Source organism: Cynocephalus volans, chromosome 1 (genome assembly GCF_027409185.1).
Source record: "Cynocephalus volans isolate mCynVol1 chromosome 1, mCynVol1.pri, whole genome shotgun sequence".
Classification (NCBI taxonomy): Eukaryota; Metazoa; Chordata; class Mammalia; order Dermoptera; family Cynocephalidae; genus Cynocephalus; species Cynocephalus volans.
This window is the reverse complement of record NC_084460.1, coordinates 36,592,160-36,613,987: the sequence shown is the minus strand read 5'-3', so window position 1 is coordinate 36,613,987 and position 21,828 is coordinate 36,592,160. Positions and strand designations below refer to the sequence as shown.

At 37.1% G+C, this 21,828-nt stretch overlaps 1 protein-coding gene across 4 annotated transcripts in view; it reads left to right on the top strand.

Moving 5' to 3' along the window:
- ZHX3 (zinc fingers and homeoboxes 3) overlaps nucleotides 1-21,828 on the top strand; it is a 127,520-nt gene that overhangs the window by 30,042 nt on the left and 75,650 nt on the right. For all 4 annotated transcript variants that reach the window (XM_063093840.1, XM_063093830.1, XM_063093848.1 and 1 more), the window contains one exon: nucleotides 16,507-16,610. The gene's annotated coding sequence lies outside the window, so the exon portion shown is untranslated. The remainder of the gene's footprint in view (nucleotides 1-16,506; nucleotides 16,611-21,828) is intronic.

Genomic DNA, 21,828 nt, shown 5'->3' with positions numbered 1-21,828 from the left:
TATGCTGATTTTTTCTAAGTTTCCAAATATTTGTGTGTATTCAATTTAACATCTTAGTGTTAAATAATTGCAATATATATATATATATAATTAAATAAACAAAATTACAGAGTGCTAATCTTCAAAGACACTTTAAATATAATTTAGGATAGCCACCCTTACATTGTAAAAAAGCCCTCTGCCTATTTTCCAACATCTCTGGTGATAGAGAATGTCTAACCATAGACCAAGGGTCACAAGCATATAGTATAAAGGTAGGAATTTATCTAACGGGAGTGGTATTTACCTATGGTAAACTTTTGGCCCCTTTCAGTACAATTTTTTTTCCCAAGTATCATTACAGCCAGCTAAGACTTGACTTCTGCAGGCTGGTATCTGCCTATGGATCTCCAGTGTGTCACCCTTCCAGTATATTTTGGCACTGGCTAGGGAAAAATCCTGAGATCTTTTTAGTTTTCTAAATTTGTAATTAACATTATAGCATACAATTTTAACTATGTATTCATGAGCAAATATTTATTAAGTGACTGTTGTGTACCAGTCACTTTTCTGTGAGTGGTGTGGTACACAGTAGTCGCATAATGAAAGTGAATAAATAAAAGGGATAATAGCACCGAGCAAAAAGTTACTACTATCATGGACATTTTAAGTTTATAAAGGAGTAGCTCTAAAGTTACAGTCAAACATGAAATAAAGGATGTCCTTGCTTTATTCCAAACTTGAATTTTAAGGGGGGTTACATTATCACAATGGATACAGAGTAGTGTCTCTCATTACATCTCATGATATTTTATATTTTATTTTACACATGAGGATGTGTTAATTATTGCTGCATATTAAATAGAAATTAGCACCTTAAAACAACAAACCCTTGTTATCTAACAGGAATGGGTTGTGTGTCTGGGCAGGGCTTAACGGGTGGCTCACAGTCTCAAATGAGATTGCAGTTAAACTGTTGGTTGGAGAAGTAGTCTCATCTGAAGGATTTATTTGGAGAGAAGACGCTCTGCTTCCAAGCTCACTCATGTGGTTGTTGCTAGGCCTCAGTCTCTTATCACAAGTGCCCATCCATAGAGTTGCCTCATGACTTGGTGTTTGCTTCCTCTAGGGGGCAGGATCCAAGAGAGAGTGAAAGAGACCACCCAAGATGGAAGCCATGGTCTTTATATAACCTAATATTGAAAGTGGCATTCCATCACATCCACTGTATTCTCTTTATAAGTCTGACCCACCCTCAAGGAGGTTATAAAAGGGTATGAATACCCAGGAAGCAGAGATCTTTGGGGGCCACCTTAGAAGCTGCCTAATACAGAAGGTAAGACATATCATAAACAAATATAATGTGTCAGGTGATAATATGTGCTATGGAGAAAAATAGAGCAGAATAAGGGAACAGAGAGTGGTAGAATGGGAATCTGCTATTTTGGACAGAGTAGTCAGGGGTGGCCTCTCTGATACAGTGACATCTGAGCAGAATTCTAAGAGAGATTAAGGGAGCAAATGTGAATTCCTGGGATGAATGAATGATTCCTGCTACTCATTCAAAGAAGAATAAATAGTAACTGAAAGGCCTCAAGTCAGGAGCATTCTTGGTGTGTTTGAGGAATAGCACAGAGTCCAGGTGTGGAGTAATCAAGGAGGAGAAGGGCTCTTAGTCCATGGAAAGTATTTTTGTTGGTCCTCAGATGGGAAGCCATTGGAGGGTTTTGCCTAGAAAAAAGAGAAAGGAAGAGAACAAAGAGAAAGGAAGAGCAGCAATATTCAAAGAGTTAGTGGATAATAATTTTCCAGAATGGGTGAAAGATGTGAATTCTTATATAATAATTACAAGTAATCATGAGTATAATAAATAAAAACAAATCCATACCAAGACACACTTCAGTAAAACTGTAGATCCCAGTGACAAAGAGAACTTCTTAAAAGCAACCAGAGAGAAAAAGACATCATTTTTACTTACAGCAGACTTTTCAACAGCAGCAATAGAGGCTGAAAGACGATGGAACAAAGTGCTGAGTGGGGAACTGCTATCTGAGAATATCTAAACTATCATTCAAGCTAAACTATCATTAGATATCAAGCTAGCTGTCATTCAAGAGTGGAGGTGAGATAGTTTTTACAAAGACTGAGAAGTTTATCATCCACTGACCATTGCTAAAGAACCCCTAAGTAAGCAGAAAAATGAATGCAGAAGGAAGGAGTGGGATGCAAGAAGAAATGATACAATCTGTACATTCAACAGTAGCCATCATTCTGCTGGCCAGTGGGCTCAGTTGGTTAGAGTGCCGTGTTGATAACAATAACACCAACATCAAGGGTTTGGATCCCCTTACCAGCCAGTTACCCCCCAACCCCCTCCCCCCTACAAAAAAAGCCATCATTCTAAGTGTTTTTTAATGTTCAATTATAAGTAGCTAATTTTTGGTACTGGAATGATTAAGAGTGTTTTCTATGTATAATTCTTTGCATTTAAAAAAAAAGTATGCAAAGAAAGTACATTCTAAACAGTGACTATTACTCTGATGCCATTATACATTTTTTACTTTTGTCAATGCAAGAACTCTGTTAGCTGATAGTTTAAAATTGTAACAATAGTTATTACTGATTGAACATTTACTTGTATTAAGCATACAATGCTAAGCATTTTATATGTGTTATCTCATTTAATATTCAGTAGTTCTGTGAAATAGGCACTATTGTTATTCCTATTTTACAAATGAAGAAACTGATATATAAAAGATGAGCAACTCTTTGATAACAACAGTTATTAAGTAGTATAGCCAGGATAACACCTGCTAGTGAGCAGTACTGCCAAAACAAGAACACAAAGGTCTGACCCTAGAGCTCATGCTTTTAACTGCTACACTGTTCTCTCTCTTCTTCTAACCAGTTTTTGTTACTTTATTTTGATAAAACTGTATCAATTATTGAAGCACTAAATTAAACTGAGCTTCTCTTGAGAATTTGATGCCTTACTGCATTTAGTATTATAGAACTTTAAAAATGGAAGGGATCTTAAAGAGCTAGCTCAGCTCTCTCATTTTATAAATGAGAAAGTGGAGGTCCAGGCAGCTTAACTTGTCCAAGGTTACACAGATGGTGACGGCAACATCTAGAAGATATGTCTCTTGATACCAATATTAATATTATTTCCTCTAGAATCTGAACAGTTAGCTTCAAAAAAGGTCAGGGTTCTATTGAAATGGCTTAAAAATTATTTTGTCCAGAGATGCTTATTCTGTAAGCTGGCATTCATATAATCAGTATTTATTGATGTAAACGCCTTCCATAGAGAAGAGCAGCAGACATGACCCCTGGCCTCAAGAAATTTACAGTCTAGTGCAGTTACAGAGGAGTAAAAGGAAACTGCAGTTCAGCATGTTAGGTTCTGTGGGAGGGGTAAGAGCAGAATGGCCAGCAGAAGGGCAACCAATCCAGTATTTGGAGGGGGTGAGAAGGAAGGGTAGTCAGGGAAAGCTTCTTGGAGGAAAAAAAGTGACTAAGCAGCAACTTAAAGGGACCACCAGTAAGAGTGTACCAGGTCAAGGGAGGGGTGGGGAAGTATATGGAGGAGGAAGAATATACCAAATAGTAAGGGGAAGAACGATGGGGGAAGTGAATGCTTGTGTCCAGGACCCTAAAGTAATCCGGTATAGTGACAGTTTGCAATAAAGGGTGGGGAGGGGGTGAGGGATGGTTAGATTGGTGGAAAAGGAGGCTGGAGAGGTGAGATAGGCCTTGACCCCGATCACAACATGCCTAGACTTGATGCTGAAGCTTTGATGAGGGTCTCCTGAAGACTTTGCAGTGTGAAAGTGACCAAGCAGATTTTCAGTGAGAAAGGTTAAGCCCGGAGCAATATGGAGCATGGATTGCGGCAAGCTAGGAGACTGAGGTCATGGTAGGAGGGGTGGTCCTTTGAACATATAAGTGTGGTGACCAGCAGACAGATTGAAGAAAGTTTTAGGAGGTGGAGAACTAGCAAGAATTGGATACTGGTGGGAGGTGGGAGGTTGGGGGAAGGAGAGGGGCTAGGCAGTTGGGTTTGTATTGAGATGGGCGTCATAGGAGATGGATCAGTTCTGAGGGAGATGATGATTTTGGTTTGGGACATGCTGAGTTTGGGAAGCAGTGGCCATCCAAAAGCAGATATCCAGTGGGCAGCTGGCTTTGTGGTGAGAGATTATTTGGGGAATGTTGGCTTGTGGGGTGGGACTTGAAGCAATTGGAGCAGAGAAGGTCAGCAAGGGAAAGTGAGTGGTGTGAGAGTAAGAGAGAGTCTAGGGTAGCATGCTGCTTGGCACTGGAAAGTACCAAATGAATGTTTATAAATGCACTTAATTGATCAACAGCTATATTCCTTTTTAGATAATTATGTAATAAGCGATTCCTTATTCAGTAATTGAAACATTATTGAAGCAAGTACAATTTTCTCATTACGCTGGAAGCTAACTATTTTCTGTTATAATGGTTTGGGAAATGGAATTTTGTGTAATAGGCTTTCCTTTTTTTTTTTTTTAATTACACAAGTAATATACATATGTACTTGTAATATCCAAAAAACATGGAAGTATAGAGTAAGAAGTTTGTCACTTTTACCTCTCTCTTCACCCTCACCAAGACTTGTTTTTAATAACTTTCCATATACTGTTCCTAAGAGGAGCTGTGTTCTGAAGAGACTCTAGGTTGGAAATTGGAGAATGTGATTCCTTGTGTTTGTCTTCAACTCACAGTGATTACAGATAAGTTATATTAATGTTCAGTGACTACCTCTCCAAGAGATGTACTTGCCTTTGCCCTTAGTAGTAGGTGGCCTTGCTTTTAAAGGAAGTCATTCTGCTTTATAGTTAGCCTCACATTATGAACTTTGGGAAGTTCTATCACAGCTGTACAGATGTGGAGGAGGGGGATCTCATTTCCAAGAAATGGAAAATCACTGTCATGTGAATACACACACACACACACACACACACACCCCTTTATGGGATGTGTAAGTTCTGAAATGTCTTTTGTGATGCAGTGGATTTCTAGTGTTATTACCTATACCAGACTCTAGCAAATCAAAATAGTTATCTTTAGGGAATGTTAGTGAGAAGTACTCATGAGATGTTGCATATTTTATTAGATTCCTTATTTGTCCAGTTTTACTGCATGCAGTGGACCTGGGGTTTCTAGTGTTGGTGTTTGGCCATCATTTAGAGGTGGACGTCGTTAGAGGTATTGAAAGCCTAATTGTGTCTAATGGACCTCTGAGACGTTGCTTCTCTAGTGTTAAATATGCATAAAAATATGTGCTTGAGGAAGATTGTTAATTTGATAGGAAATATGAGAAGAGAAATTATGTGATTGCTTTTGGTGTTTGCAGCATACCACAGGATCTAGAATTTAAATGAAAAATTAGTTCAGAGCAAAAGCACTGAAAGGGTACTTAGTATTTCTCTGACAGCTTGCTGATCTGTTTCTCTTCTGGTCTTCCCCATATTGGTAAAATGGTACCTTGATGGACTTTTGTGTTAAAACCAGAAACCTGGGAGCCATCCTTAACAACTCTGTCCCTCATGCTCAATCCACTGGAAGGTCTGCTGATTCTACCTCCAACACATATGGAAAATCCATCTCCACTGCCAGCACTCTAATGTAGGCCACTGTCACCATGGCCCAGGACTTCTGCAGTAGCCTTCTGCCTTCTCTTTCAGCTGCTACTGTTGCTCCACTCCAATCCATTCAATCCCAGACAGAGTAATCTTTTTGGAAACATGTCAACTCTGTTACTCCTCTGCTTAAAACTCTTAAATGGCTTCCCATTGCACTTAGAGTAAAGTGTTTAAATCCCCAACTCTGTCTGCAAGGCTGTGTGCGACGTGACCTCGGACTTATTAACCTCATTTTGAGCTCTGTCACCTCCATTCAGTTCCTAGAGGTCATCCTTTTATCTGAACCTAACTTTCTCTATAGACATCAAAAATTTAAATAGCACCTGTTTTCTCCATAAATAAGAAAAGATTTTAAATCTGTGTCTGCTTTTGTTTTCCTACTCCTTTGGTTCCCAGATTTTTTTCAAAGTTTCTGATTAATTTTCTACATTATACTTCTTTTGTTTCAAGAATTCTTATTAGCAATTGCATTTTGCCTCACATCTATTTTATCAATAACTGTGGAGCTTTAACTGTAAATTTTACTTATTTCTTTGTTCAGCACTTCTTGTATCCTAACTCACCTTTTATTTCTTGGATTCAAATTTAATTTACTACAGTACAACTTTGAGTTTCTCCCCCCACCACTCCCACCTCCAAAATGTGTGGTGGTGAACTTCGTGGACTCTTGCATACCCCCAAATAACTTTATTTTGCCTTTATACTTATGATAGTTTTAGGGAGACATGGGATTCTACATTTAAAATTATTTTCCCTTTTAAACTTTGTAGAAATTTTCATTTATGTTTTAGTATCTGGTGTTGCAGATGAGAAGTCTGGTGCAAACCCAATTTTCCTTTTGTGTTTGTTAATACCTCCCACCCCCCAACCTTAGATTGCAAGATTCTCTTTATTTTTTCAATTTAAAAATTTCATCAAGTTTTATTTAGGTGGTGTTGTTATTGTTTTTCAATATTATTATAAACCACTTAGCAGACCCTTTCAACCTAATACTCAGGTCTCTAACTCAGAGAAATTTGGTCCTATTATTTCTTTGGGAACTTCTTTCCCTCTATTTTCTCCTTTTAAAAAAACCAGAAAACCTAAACAGATATTAGACATATATTGGATTGTCTAGATTTATTCTCCTTTGCCCCCTCATATTTCCTGTCTCTTGGTTTGGGAAAATTTGTCAGTTCAATCCTCCGAATCACTATTTGTGTCTTTGGTCATGCTCCTTTTGCTATTCAGACCTCTGTTGAGGGATTTAAAAAATTTTTTTTTTGGTAGTTTTATTTCTTTATTCCCCACTAATAACATTTTAGTATTGGCTCCCCCTCCCACCTTAGTATCTTTATAGATCTTTCAGAGAATACTAAAATTATTTTTTGCTTTCTTTGTTAACTCTGTTTCCTCTGGGCTTGATTCCTCTGTTCAATTTAGTGTCACTTTTCATTCTATTTTTTTTCTTAGTGTTTGATTCTTAGGTGGTTTTCTGTTCACATTTATAAATGATGTGCCAGACCAGTCGTTTTCAATCCTAAGGGTAGTTAACTTATCTGGAGAGCATTTAAATGCTAATGCCTGGACCCCATTTCTTCTATCAATAATGGTTTAATTGGATTGTGGTGGGGCCCAGGTAATTGGTGTTTTTAAGAGGCTCTCTAGGGTTGATTCTGATGTACAGCCAGGGCTGAGAAAGAACCCTGGTTGTGTGATCAGAGTGGTAACTGTAGTGAGTTCTCTCAGTGCAAATGGGAATTACTGTTCTTCCAGAAGTAAATCCACAGTACTGGAGCCCTGGTCTTGCTAAGTACCAAGTATATCCCTCCAGGGTTCAGAGTCAGCTGCCTTCTGGGTGGGTATGTGCCTTGTCATTTGTGGCACTATTTCTTCCTTCTCTAGTTTTAGCACCTATGTGGGACGTCCCCTGCAGCTGATCCCTCACTTTATTATAGCGATCTGTTTCACAGCTTAGCCTGAGAACACTGGAGGATGCAGCTGTCCCACAGACCTTTAATTGTTCTCTTGACAATCCATGGCTCACTTCTTCTACATCCAGCTTCCACTCTCTATGAATTTGGGTTTGTTTCCACCCAGGTTCTGTGGGCACAGTCACATTTTCAGAGGTTCCTACTTTTGCTTAGTTCAAATTGAAGCTTCCTCTACATGGTTAGCACTGTCATCGTTCAGTCCCGATGGCTTTTTTTCTTTTTTCTATTTTTTTGGCCTATAATTCTTCATGCTATTCTCTAGATGGCATCTTTTCTGTTTGTCCTATGCTGCTGTGAACTTATTTTTACTTTTATATTTTTATAATTGATATTCTTACTCTTATAATAAACCATTAGTCTTTTATATTGGCCATTTAAAAAGATGTGAGAAGTATGTTCTAAAGCTCCATTATTTATGATAAATAAACCAGAAGTCTCCAAACACTTTTTGGTTACCTCTAAGGAATTTAGCAGACTATTCACAGAAGAGGATCTATAGGTGGTTTAACAAAATGAAAAACTACTTCATTCTGCTAGTGAATGCATTTAAAGTTCTAAGATACCATTTTTCATATGTCAAATTAGCAAAGTGTGTTTTTGTATGTATGGGAGTTATGGTAGGGGGTTCTGATAGGCAGTATATGAGAGTGGGGAGTGTGTGTGAGAGACAGAAGGAGAGAATTTGATGCTAGAAAGGGTGTTAGAAGTATAGACATTCTTATATACTCTCCCTGTGGAATGCAAAGTGGTACAGCTCTCAATGCGGTTTGGCATTATGGGCCTTAAAAATGTTCGTCATGGGAATTCAAATTCTGGCAGTCCATCCCAAGGAAATAATCATGGGTTAAGACAGTAATTTATATATAAAGATGTTATAAAGTAAATAAAAACAAAAATAAACGTTCAAATGCCTGATGCTGATTAATTGTTAAATTATAGTACATCTATGCAGCTAACAAAATTCAGCAAAGTAAAGCTAAGAAAAGTAAATGTTTAAAAAGATTTTAATGACATAGGGAAAATTCTCATGTAAAAATGCTGAGTGAAATATATATACTCTAAAACAGATCTATCCAGAATATCATTTCTATAAGAAAACATATGTGCAAAGAAAAGTAAAAATAAGCAGTAGTGATTATTTTTATGACTTGAATTATATGAGTTTTCCCCCTTTAGTCATATGCTCTTCTGTACTTTCCATATTTCTGCAGTAAGTATATTATAATCAGCAAAAATATAACTATTTTTAAAAAAAATCGCCAGGCTGTTCCACAGAGGAATAATCACATGAAAATGTTTAACCTCAGTAGTAATAAAAAATGGAAACAATGCTCAATAACATGGGAAGTGTTTTTTACATATATTTACGTGAAAAAAAGTACCAAAATGTACAGTATGATTCCAATTTGGTTAATATTTGCGTGTGTGTGTGTGTGTGAGAAAATGTTGATAGTGCTAATCTCTCTAGGTAGTGGATATTGTGGGGATGACCTTTAATTTTCTTCTTTATACTTATTATTTGGATTATATGAGTTACCCCTCCCTCCCACACTATAATCTTATCTTCTCTATTTTCCAGTTTGCCTATATTAAATATAATATTGCTCTTACAATCAGGGGAGGTTTTTCTTCACACATTAAAAAAAATCAAATTAGTTTTGCCATCCTCTACACCATACTTTCCACTCTTAAAACATATTTAAAATATTTAACACAGAGGTTAGAGTAAGAGAAATTTAAGGGTATTTTCCATGTAATTCAGTCTTAAGAATTAATTGAATTCATTAATATAAATTTTCATACTTTACTTTTTAAAGAGATTTAAAGAGGTATATTTGAATATTTCAAATATCTTTTCTCTTTCTCAAAATGTTAGCCACATAGGTGCAAAATGATGGAAAACTACCTTTGTGCCATTTTTGAAAAAAGATTTTTGAACTTTTTTATTTTTAAAAATTGAGGTATAATTTACATACAGTGAAATGTACATACAGATTTTAAGTGTATAGTTCAATGTTCTGACAAATGTTCATTTCCATGGAATACCACCTCAATCAACATGTAGAACATTTTGTCACCCCAGGAAAGTTCCCTCATGCTCCTTCTTGTCAGTTTTCACCATTCAAAGGTAATCTCTGTTCTGATTTTTACCACTGTAGATTAATTTTGTCTTCTCTAGAACTCCATAGGAATGGAATCATAGAATATATTCTCTTTTATATCTGGCTTCTTTTACTGAGCATGATTTTGAGATTCACCCATGATGTGTGTATCAGAAACTTATTCTTTCTTTTTTATTGCTGAGTAGTATTCCATTGTAGGAATACCACAATTTTTGTATACATTCTCATGTTGACAGTCATATAGGATGTGTCCAGGTTTTGGCTAATTTAATATTGAGGCTGGGTAGTTTGTAGCTGTGTCATACACCTGGCATGCCATCTCCCTCCCTTTTCCTGGCTAGCAGGGCTTGCAAACCAGCCATTTACTCTTCAGTCAAGGGCTTGTTTCCAAGAGCTTGTAACTAAGATTACCATAAAGAAAGCAGAAAACAAAACTATAGTAGAGCCTCCAAGTCTCGGGTGGGCACTTTAGAAGCTCAGCTCTTGGGCACAGAATGGCAGGCCTGTAAAATTAACTCAAAGCTCCCTTTACATAAAGAAAAAATAAAAGCTAAGCTCAGGGTACCCAATCAGGGACTAAGAGAGCCACCACCACATTGGATCAGCAGTTGTTTTGAGATGGAGAGGTTACTCAGAGCACTGAGCCCGGACTATATTGTGGGTGGGATGCCTCCCACTGCCTCCCCCAGCCTCCCCCAGCCAGCCTTGCAGCAAGTGTCTCCAGAGTGCCTGATCAGGGCTCCCTTCTGCTGGGGCTTCAGGCTAAGAAGCATCAGGATGCACTTGAAGCACTTGCTGTGTGGCCCCTGACTGCTCTTCTAACATGAGCTACAGACTCTTGGGTGTGGGGAGGGGGTCGGGGAGACATACTTGATAACAGAAATTAGAAAAACCTCACAGATTCAAGTGGCTAGCATACATTCAGATATTCAGCTTATTACCCAAGAGCAGGAATCTGAGTTCTGGGTTTGAGAGGCCCGGGACATCTCTCTCTGTGACAGAATAGGGCAGAGCACCCTTCCCACTTTTCATTCCTTATGGAGTACATCTCCCTCTGTGCCAATCAAAAAGAATGTGAGCTGTTTCCTTGGGCACTGCCCCTTTGTCCCACCTATCCCCTGAATCTTGAAACAGAATTCAGGTAAACTGAGTACAACTAGAGCTGAGGAAATGTGGAGGGAAAAGTACAGTAATTCAATTAGCTTGTTGAAAACACTCTTAAAGGATAGGAAATGGTATGGAGCCTGAAGGCAGGACCGTCATTAGGCACTTGCAGGACCAAAGAAGAGGAAGGCCTCTCCACCAGCCATGTTCGAAGGGCTTTCCAGTCCTGGACGAATTTATGGCAAAACTTTTGCCATGAGAGTGAGTCTACCATGGATGTTATACTGGCCAGCCTTACTGATAACTGTGCAGAAAGGATCCTCTGCTTGGCATTGGGCTCAGCCAGCAAGCAGTTTACTCTACATATATCTGAGCCCAGCTCTTCTCCTCCCTGGACTGTTGTCTGTCTGTTGCCTTGCTGAGTCAGGTTCTTACCTGGTTATCTTCTGGCCTTTATTTCTTGCACAGGCCTATTTTTTTTTTTTTTTTCTTGCCCTCTCCAACTTACACTTTCTGGTAAAAAACAAAAAATAAACATTGACTCAGAACTCCTAACTTTGCATTAGCTAACATTTCTTCCCAAGGCACTGACCCTGAGCACCTGCCAAAAGATATTTTTATTGCCTTTAGTTTCATTATAGATGACAAAATACGTGGAATTGGATTTCTTTTTCCTGGGATCTGGTTGCTGGTTGTTTATTTCAACATCAGATGGTATTTTCTGATTGAAGTTATTTATAGGCAATTTGATTCTCAAAACCCTTTCTGATATTGCTGGATTGCCTAGGACCATGAGTCTCATGTGACTCCTACATTGAGAGGAGGTACAAACTGAAGCTTTGAAAAGTTGACACCAGACATCAGAACTAGTGCAATCAGTCACTGCCCTCAGACTCATAATCTATCGGTCTTAAATGTCTTTTACTTTTGAGAGTATGCAATTTCCTTGAAATTGCTAGTCTTAGAGAACTTCACAGTTACTTTTCCTGGTTGTCTTGAGTTCTAATTTTGATGTGAGAGCAAAGAACAGATTTTTTGCAGCCCAAGTTACATTTATAACTTCAAGTGATTGTTCTCTCATAGACTTCAGCCAAAAATTTTTAGAAAACAGACTTTTAAAAAAGTTTTCCTCCCCACCTCTCACCCTGCCCAAATATAGTTGACACTTTAAGCTCTGACTACCCAACCTTCTTTGAGCAAAATCTTTGGCAAAGTAGCTAATATTTCATAATAAATTTGGGGAGATTTGAACTACATAAAAGACAGTTCCTGAAAGCATCCCGTGAAGTCTTTTAAACAACTTACTCTTATCAGGCTCATGTGTATCAATTCCGTTACTAGGAGCTGAAGATGATAACAATTATAAATCAGAGAAGCGAAAATCCTTGAGTTCTAACCTTTTCCATAACCAAAAGCAAACAGTAAGACCCTGAATAATTGATTCTCATTTTCTGGAGTATGAATATTGGATTCTCCATGGCAAGTGTAAACTTTATATTTGTGAATTACTCCAGGGTGTTCATAAATTACATATAGATACAGACAACTGAAGGAAGTTAGTGTATGGCCTTATCAGGGGCATTTTAAGATAACATTAAAATTACATCATAGAACAGAAAGATATTCCATGCTCATGGATTTAAAAACTTGCTATTGTATAGGAGGCAGTACTGCCCAAAGTGATCTAAAGATTCAATGCAATCTCTACCAAAATCCCAGTGACCTTTTTTTCAAAAATGGAAAAGCTGGTCCTAAAATTCACATGGAATTGCAAAGGACCCTAAATAATCAAAACAATCCTAAAGCCAAACAAATTTGGAGTACTCATGCTTCCCAATTTCAAAAGTTACTACAAAGCTACAATAATCAAAACAGTGTAATATTGGCATAAGAATATACATATAGATCAGTGGAATAAAATTGAGAGTCCAGAAATAAGCACCTGCATCTATGATCAATTGATTTTTGAGAAGAGTGCCAAGACGGTTCAACGGGGAAAGGACAGTCTCTTCAACTAATGGTGCAGGGGCAACTGGATATTCACACGTGAATGAATGAAATTGGACCCCAGCCTCACACACATATTAAAATTAACTCAAAAAGGGTCAATGACCTTTTTAAAAACTATAAAACTCTTGAAGAAAAGGTAAGGGTAAATCTTTATGACCTTGGAATTGGTAATGGATTCTTAGAAATGACACCAAAAGCACAAGCAATAAAAGAAAAAAAATCATTTGAATTACATCAAAATTAAAAATTTTTGTGCATCAAAGGACACCATCAAGTAAGTGAATGGTGAGAAAAGAATGGGAGAAAATAATAGCAAATCTGATAAGGGTCTAGTATCCATAATACTTATATAAAACTCTAACAACTCCAAAAAATACAAACAACCCAATTAAGATATGGGCATGGATCTTGAATATACATTTCTCTAAATTTATATTCTAAAGAAGATATACAAATGGTCAGCAAACACATGAAAAGATATTCAGTGTCATTGGTCATTTAAAAATGCAAATCAAAATCTCACTCACTAGGCTGGGTATTATTTTAAAACAAAACAAAATAAAAAAACAGAAAATTACAAATGTTGGTGAGGATGTGGAGAAATTGGAACATTGACCTTTGCTGATGGGAATATAAAATGGTAAAGCCATTGTGGAAAACAGTTTGGTAGTTCCTCAAAAAATTGAATATAAAATTACCACATCAACCAACAACTCCACCCTAGGTATATACCCCAAATAATTGAAAACAGGTATTCAAACAAATACTTGTACATGAGTTTTCATAGTAGCATTATTCACAATAGCCAAAAGGTGGAAACAACACAAATGTCCATAAATGGATGAATGGATGAACAGAGGACTATTTTTCAGCCATAAGCAGGAATGAAATACTGACTGATACATGCTGCAGTAGAGGAACTTTGAGACATTATGCTAAGTGAAAGAAGGCAGACACAAAAGGTCACATATTGTATGATTTCATTTATGTGAAATATCCGGAAGAGGTAAATCCATAGAGACATAAAACATGTTAGTGGTTGTCAGGAGCTGGAGGAGGGGGAACGGGAGTGGCTGCTTTAATGATTATAGGGTTTCATTTGGGGGTAATGAAGACATTTTACAACTAGGTAGAGGTAATGGTTGCATAGCATTGTGAATGTACTAAATGCCACTGAATTGTAGTTTTAAAATGGTTCATAGTACATTATGTGAATTTTACCTCAATCTAAAAAATTACATCATACAGTTTTTGTGATCTCACAAATAACTGTGGCTTTGCTGTCTTAGTTACCTTGTGACTGTTAGACCCATGTACTTTGTAGCATTAGTACCTTGGGAAGTTCTTTCCTCCTGCGGGCAGGAAAACTCAAAGATGGATGACCCCCAGTGAGTTTCTTCATAAAATTATGATTAAGGAATACAGTTCTGCTTTTTCATTTTTGTTTGTCGAAGCTGGTAAAACTTCTACCTTGAGTGGACCCTGGGTTGTTTTAAAATGTAATCTGGTCTGATATTGGTTGGTTTCTTCATTAATTTGAAAAAGCATGTTTAAAATAACTTTATATTGGAGATAAAGTAATTTTTGGTTTTATGAAAATTTAAGGTAATTTTTAAACAATCTAAGTAAGAAACACTGGAATTGCAGTCAGAATTTTCTGATGGTTTTGTGCATTGCTAGAGACTTTTGATTCTTTCTAAAACCATTGCAAATCCTTTTTACTGTCAGTGGAATTTGTGTCAGGAATAAGAAAATTCTATTTTCAGATCAAGCAGAGCTTGTGCATAAACTGAAAACATTAATTTCTTATTTTTATCTTATACCTGTTTTGTTTTTTGAAGGAGGAACTTCAGGTTATGTTCTGGCAAAAGACCTGAGGTTGAGAAGAGCTTCTTACTTCAGAAAGGTAGAAGGGCTTTGCCAATGATCATGAAGCTTTTCTTTATGAATAAGGCTGATGCTTCTGGCCCATAGTCAGTGTTGTGTTTTATGGGACTTGTTTCTCCTACAGATGTATTTATGCTAGTTGTCTCACATCCTTCCACCTGGTTCCTCTTATGACCCAAAATATGCCATCCAGGTTAAAGATCTGTAGATGCAAAGCAAGCTAACTGCTCTGTAGTGGACTGAACACACAGTTTTTGGCATTATGTCCCAATGAACTGAACTAATGCCTTGCTTGAGCAAGGGTTTTGCAATTTTAAAGTTAGAAGGGATCTGGTAAGCATAGGAAAATATCTGGAATACATGTAATATGTGGAAATAGTGGGTGAATAAGAGTGTTCAGCTTGAAATAATTATTGCTTCTGACTTCCACAAAATTAGGAGGATTTCCTTTTTGTGAAGTTCATAGGATAATTAAAAAAAAAACATTATAAGTTTTTCAGTAAACAATTAGAAAATTTTTTTAACAAGAACTAATTTAACTAGACATTGAACTACTTTCACTAGACATTCTAGGACATCAATAGAAGAAAGTGAACAGGTGGATGAGACAATGGCTTATTGCAAAATTATATTTGCCCAGGGACCCCTGCCTATGAAAAGCAGCACAGCACGTAGTGATTTTCCTTGGGTGATTTTCTTAACTAGTTTCCTCATATGGGTGATTAGAATAACAGAATCAACCTTGTAGGGTTGTTATAAGGATTGAATTAATTAATATAGTTAAAGCTGTTAGAATAATGCCTGACACAGTGTAAAAGATAGATATGTCTATATTAGAGACATAAGAATCCTGGTGATAATTAGGAGCTACTTTGGTAAGGGGTGCTTTTTTGAGGAACAAACCTGTTTACATTCACAGATGCTCATAGTCCTCACCCTCTCTAGTGTATCCATATGCCTGGACTTCTATTTGAAGTTCTGAGACCTTCTGCTATACTCACTTTGGGGCCATATTACTGCTAATGGGCATTTCAACTGAAGAGAATGCTTTGGAAAAGAAAGAGAGAACTCAGGAGCAGTTGTTTTTCAACTGTTTCCCTAGTAATTTTAAGATCCCATGAAGCACTTTGGTGGTTTGTTGAAAACATAGTTACTGTCTCCTTCATTCACCAAGAGTTGTTGTGTGCCCACCATTGGCACTGGGCAGAATGGAATGAAATAGGGGTAACAGAGACAAAAATGAAGAGAACCTAGTTCCTTGGCCTGGCACATGCAGTCTCAACCATTCCTGTACCTCTAGAATCCATCCCAGGAAAACCTCAGGGCTTGGAATGGAAGAGCACCAGAAAACAGTGCATCCTTAAGAGTGTGCATCCTTGAAGTTGTAAGGCCATGCATCAGTTAATATTATTATTTCTGCCAAGCTGTCTCAAGCTTAGCTGGGAGAGAGGAATGGAAACTCATCGGTGGAAAGATTGTTAAAATTACAGATTTTGATGGATTATCTTATTCTGATCTGTTGTCAGAGACAGTTGAGTTTGCTTTACTTCCACTTATGTATTCCAGTTTCTACTAGCATTTTTAATAGTTCTAAATTGCTAGTTTTTGTTTCAATGACCTTTTTTTACTCTCGTGCCCCTCTGGTTTTCCTGTTCTGATGAAAATGAAGTAGGAAAGGAGAATGATGAGATTGGATAACTCAGCTCCTGAGAATGCTTTATCTTCTCATGAAGTGATGGTATACTGCTTCTTCTATAGGAGTGAATTGTAACTGCAGAAGCAACAAGTGGTCCAGTAAAGATGCACTTGGGGCTGGATAAAGTGAAGAGTGAAACTGGAGAAAGTAATGAAGTAAGGAAAAGGTATGTTTCCCAGATTAAAAGTGTGCTTCTGAATTTTAACATTTCTTTCTACATCAATCAACTTTGTAATTCCTGAGTCTGTATAGCCATATTTAGTCTTTGTATTGCTGTTAAACATTATTTATTTTCTCCTCCCTTGGTTTTTATTGCTGAACTCTTTGATCAAATGATTCTTGTTTGGATTAATCTAAAAATCTGTATTGAATCTATAACTTATTTCATTTCTTAGATCACTTGATGGGAATCTGTTATAACTTAGGTTGACCATTGGGTATCATAAAAGTAGAGTCGTGTGTTGTGTTTTTGTGATGTGCAGATTTAGTCCGAGTGTCAGCTTTTAGTCTGAGTGCAAAACTTACACTTGTGCTTTATTAAATGACTGACTTGAAAAACTAGAAAACTAGTTAGAATGCCATTCATCCAAGCCATATTTTTAGACTACAATATGTGTGGCACTGTACACGTCTATGGAATCTCTGGAATAGGCAACCTTTTCTATTGCTAAATTTAATATAGAAGACAGAGCAGACAAGTGAATAGTCAGCATAAACAGACATAGCCTTCACTTGATGAAATAGATATGATTTAGTAAGCTTTTCAAACAAAGCCGATCTTTTATATTATTTTCCATTATAAAGTTAAGAACCTTTCTTCGATATGCTTAATAGAGATTTTTGGGAAGGGAGAAGGAATTGGAGTCAGAATCATCAATGATATATGGTGGAAGTTCTGTACCACAACATCCTTAGACAATTCCATGGCAACATCACTCCTTCTCCACAAGCCTGGGGACCACCAGCCCATGGGAAATTTTCCACAATTGTAACTCTTAGAACTTCCTGCCTTGTCGTGGGTGGTCTTCCCTGTGCTTCAGGAATGGATTGTAGCAGGGCCACTCTTGGATGTAAGATATATTCCAGCTTGATCATTCTCTCACTTTGAGTCTTAAAGTTGAGTAAAACTGTTTTGTGGTCTTGTATATCGATCCTCTAAACTGAAAATGTCATAAGACAAGCTTTTTGTAACACACATTTTCTACTGCTAACCCCCACAATAACTCTGCTTCATTATTCTGGTCTCCCAGCTATGCTTCATTCAATCCAGAAATGCCCCAGCTTCAAGGCCATTGTACTTGCTCCCTCTGCTTCAAATCTTGTCCTCCCAGATTAGCCCCATGGCTCCATGGTCAGGACAGAGGGTAACAGGCAGGCTCTAGCAATGTTTGTTGGGCTGGGGGACTAGTAGGAAGGGGACATTGCCTGTGGTGACTAGAGGTTGCAATGGAGGAAAGTTAATGGGAAGGGCAGGGCAAAGCCAAACTAGAATCACCAGCCATCTCTGAACCTACTACCTGGCGACACTGAGCCATCCTGCCTAGCTCCAGCTTAGCTCATTCTCCCAGTACACTCCTACCTATGAAGTATGAAGTTTTGTTTATTCTACACATTGTGCTTTCTTGGTTTCACCTTTAAGATCTTTTAAAATTAATCTCTCACTTTTAGAGGCATATACCATTTGACTCAGCAATTGCATTTCAAGGAACATATTCATGTATAACCTCATACAGGTAGGCAGGTAATCCTGTACCACTTCAGCCTCTGTTAAGTTCTCATGCATGCTTCCTCCCTCAATAGCACTTGGACAGAGACTAAATAAACATCTCTCATTGCCATCATTCTGTTGTGGCCCTGGGTTATGTCCCTTCTGCTTGCTCAAGTGTTAACTGCCTGCCTCTTTGCCCAAACTGCAGTAGACTGGGGACATTTGCACAGTATCTAACTATATTCCCTCTTTGCTTTCTTCTTTTGGATTTCTGTTTCTTACAGCAGTCTTTCTTTTCCCATTTGCAATTATCAGGAATGGTTAAATTTTTGCGTTGCATTTTCTAGATATTTAGATAATTAAGTATATAGTAGTGGATATCTCTACTTGGGTGCATGCTAAAATCACCTCAGAAACTTCATAAAACATTAATGCCTGGTCCCACCTCCAGTTATTCTGGCTTTATTTTTTTTCCTTTTTTCTTTTTTTGGTGGCTGGCGAGTAAGGGTATCCAAGCCCTTGACCTTGTTATTCTAACACCATGGTCTAACCAACTGAACTAATCAGCCAGCCCCTACCTTCAGAGATTCTGAGGCAACTTGTCTGAGGTGAGGCATGGGCATCAACATTTTTGAAAGCTACCCAGTTGATTTTTATGTGTGCTCAAGTTTGAAAACTAGAAGTACTATTGATTTTTCTATATTGGTGATGACTCTGGTCACTTTAAACTCATCATAACCATGTAAATGATTTCTTTGAGTTTTATAAGTGTAGGATGGAGTTATTCATAAAAATATTTTGTCTCTGCCTTTACTATATTTGTATCTCTCATTCCTTTTTATATTGCTTTGTATTGGAAGGAACTTCTGATACTGTGTTAATTAACAGTGAAGATAAAATGCATCTTCATTCTGTGCCTATTTTTAATGACTGCATAGCTTGTTTTTTCCCTTGAAGTATAATATTGACATTTGGTTTTAAATAGATGCAGTACTCTAATTAGGGTAAGAAAGTATACCTATATTATTAGTTTTAGAATTTTAAAATTAAGAATAGATGTTGGCAGTGGAATACTACTCAGCCATAAAAAAGAATGAAATTCTGCCATTTGCAGCAACATTGATGAGTCTGGAGAAAATTATGTTAAGTGAATTAAGCCAGACAAGGAAAGAGAAATATTGCATGTTCTCACTCATAACTGGGTGCTAAGAAAGAAGGAAGGAAAGAAAGAAAGGGAGAAAGAAAGAAAAGACCACAACAATTCATTGAACTTTCAGAAGGAGAGAACAAACCTAAGGTTATAAGAGATGAGGGAGGAGGAAATGAGGTTTGGGGAGGGATGGATCAGATAAAGGGCATAAAGAAAAATCATGATTTGTAATAATGAATATGCTGATAATAATAATAATAAAAAGAATAGGTGTTGGATTTTAGCAAATGGATTTTTGGTATCTGTTGACATGACACAGTTAAAAAATTTAATTTATTCCTAGATTCTATTTACTGTTATTTTCTTTTGAATTATTGACCATGAATTCTGAGTGAGCTTTGTCTATAGTTTTTTCTTTTCATTTTCTTTAGCCAGTTTTAGTGTCAAGTTAGTAGAATAAGTTAGATAACCTATATCTTGACCTATTTTAGGCATGATTTCTATAGCATGTGAATTGTTTCCATAGAGTTTCAAGGGACTCACTAATAAACCATCCAAAGGCAAACTGGCTGCTTTTTGGGGTGTGGTTATCTGATTCTGTATAGCTGTTGTTCAAGTTAGTTATTTTATTTTTGCCAATATCGGAATTTTACATTTTTAATATAAAATTCATTTATTTAGTTCTATCCAAATTTATTAACACACACAATATTCTCTACAATTTTATTGCTCCTTTTTGTGTCCTATTTTTCCAATTTTAAGTGTTTCCTTTTTTTTGGTAACTACATTTACCAGTAGTCTTACTTTGAGTATATTCACAAAAACTTTTGTGTGTGTGTGTGTGTGTGGCTGGCCAGTATGTATTCACAGAAACTTTTAGTTGAAATATAAAACTTTAAAAAATACAAAAAAATGTAGTAAAAAGTCAGTTTCCCATTCACTCCTGTTCCTAAAGCAAACAACTCTCCTCTCATAGGCAGCAGCTCCTGCTAGTTTCTTATGAATCCTCCCAAAGTATTTGGGTTTTCACTTTCAAAATATCTAATTTCTTTTGTTTGGGTAAAAAAAAAGTTCCTTTAGTTTTTGTTTTTTTTTTTTTTTTTTTTTTTTTTTTTTTGCTTCTCAAGATTATTAATTGCATATTTAGTTTTTATTTTTATTTATTTATTTATTTTTATTTATTTATTATTTTTTTTTTTTTCGTGACCGGCACTCAGCCAGTGAGTGCACCGGTCAGTCCTATATAGGATCCGAACCCGCGGCGGGAGCGTCGCCGCGCTCCCAGCGCAGCACTCTACCAAGTGCGCCCCGGGCTCGGCCCTTTATTTTTGTTTTTTATAACATTTATTTATTTTTTAATTGGTATCACTTTGTTTATTTATTTATTTATTTATTTTTTAAATTTTATGTCGATATACATTGTGGCTGATTATTGCTGTCCATCACCAAAACCTCCCTTCTTCCTCCCTCTCCCCTCCCCCCCAACAATGTCCTTTCTGTTTGCTTGTCGTATCAACTTCAAGTAATTGTGGTTGTTATATCTTCTTCCCCCCCCCCCCCCGGTTTTTGTTTGTGTGTGTGTGTGTGTGTGTGTGTGTGAATTATATATTAATTTTTAGCTCCCACCAATAAGTGAGAACATGTGGTATTTCTCTTTCTGTGCCTGACTTGTTTCACTTAATATAATTCTCTCAAGGTCCATCCATGTTGTTGCAAATGGCAGTATTTCATTCGTTTTTATAGCTGAGTAGTATTCCATTGTGTAGATGTACCACATTTTCCGTATCCACTCATCTGATGATGGATATTTGGGCTGGTTCCAACTCTTGGCTATTGTAAAGAGTGCTGCGATGAACATTGGGGAACAGGTATACCTTCGACTTGATGATTTCCATTCCTCTGGGTATATTCCCAACAGTGGGATAGCTGGGTCATATGGTAGATCTATCTGCAATTGTTTAAGGAACCTCCATACCATTTTCCATAGAGGCTGCACCATTTTGCAGTCCTACCAACAATGTATGAGAGTTCCTTTTTCTCCACAACCTCGCCAGCATTTATCGTTCAGAGTCTTTTGGATTTTAGCCATCCTAACTGGGGTTAGATGGTATCTCAGTGTGGTTTTGATTTGCATTTCCTGGATGCTGAGTGATGTTGAGCATTTTCATGTCTGTTGGCCATTTGTATATCTTCCTTAGAGAAATGCCTACTTAGCTCTTTTGCCCATTTTTTAATTGGGTTGCTTGTTTTTTTCTTGTAAAGTTGTCTGAGTTCCTTATATATTCTGGATATTAATCCTTTGTCAGATGTATATTTTGCAAATATTTTCTCCCACTCTGTTGGTTGTCTTTTAACTCTGTTAATTGTTTCTTTTGCTGTGCAGAAGCTTTTTAGTTTGATGTAATCCCATTTGTCTATTTTTCCTTTGGTTGCCCGTGCTTTTGGGGTCATATTCATGAAGTCTGTGTCCAGTCCTATTTCCTGAAGTGTTTCTCCTATGTTTTCTTTAAGAAGTTTTATTGTTTC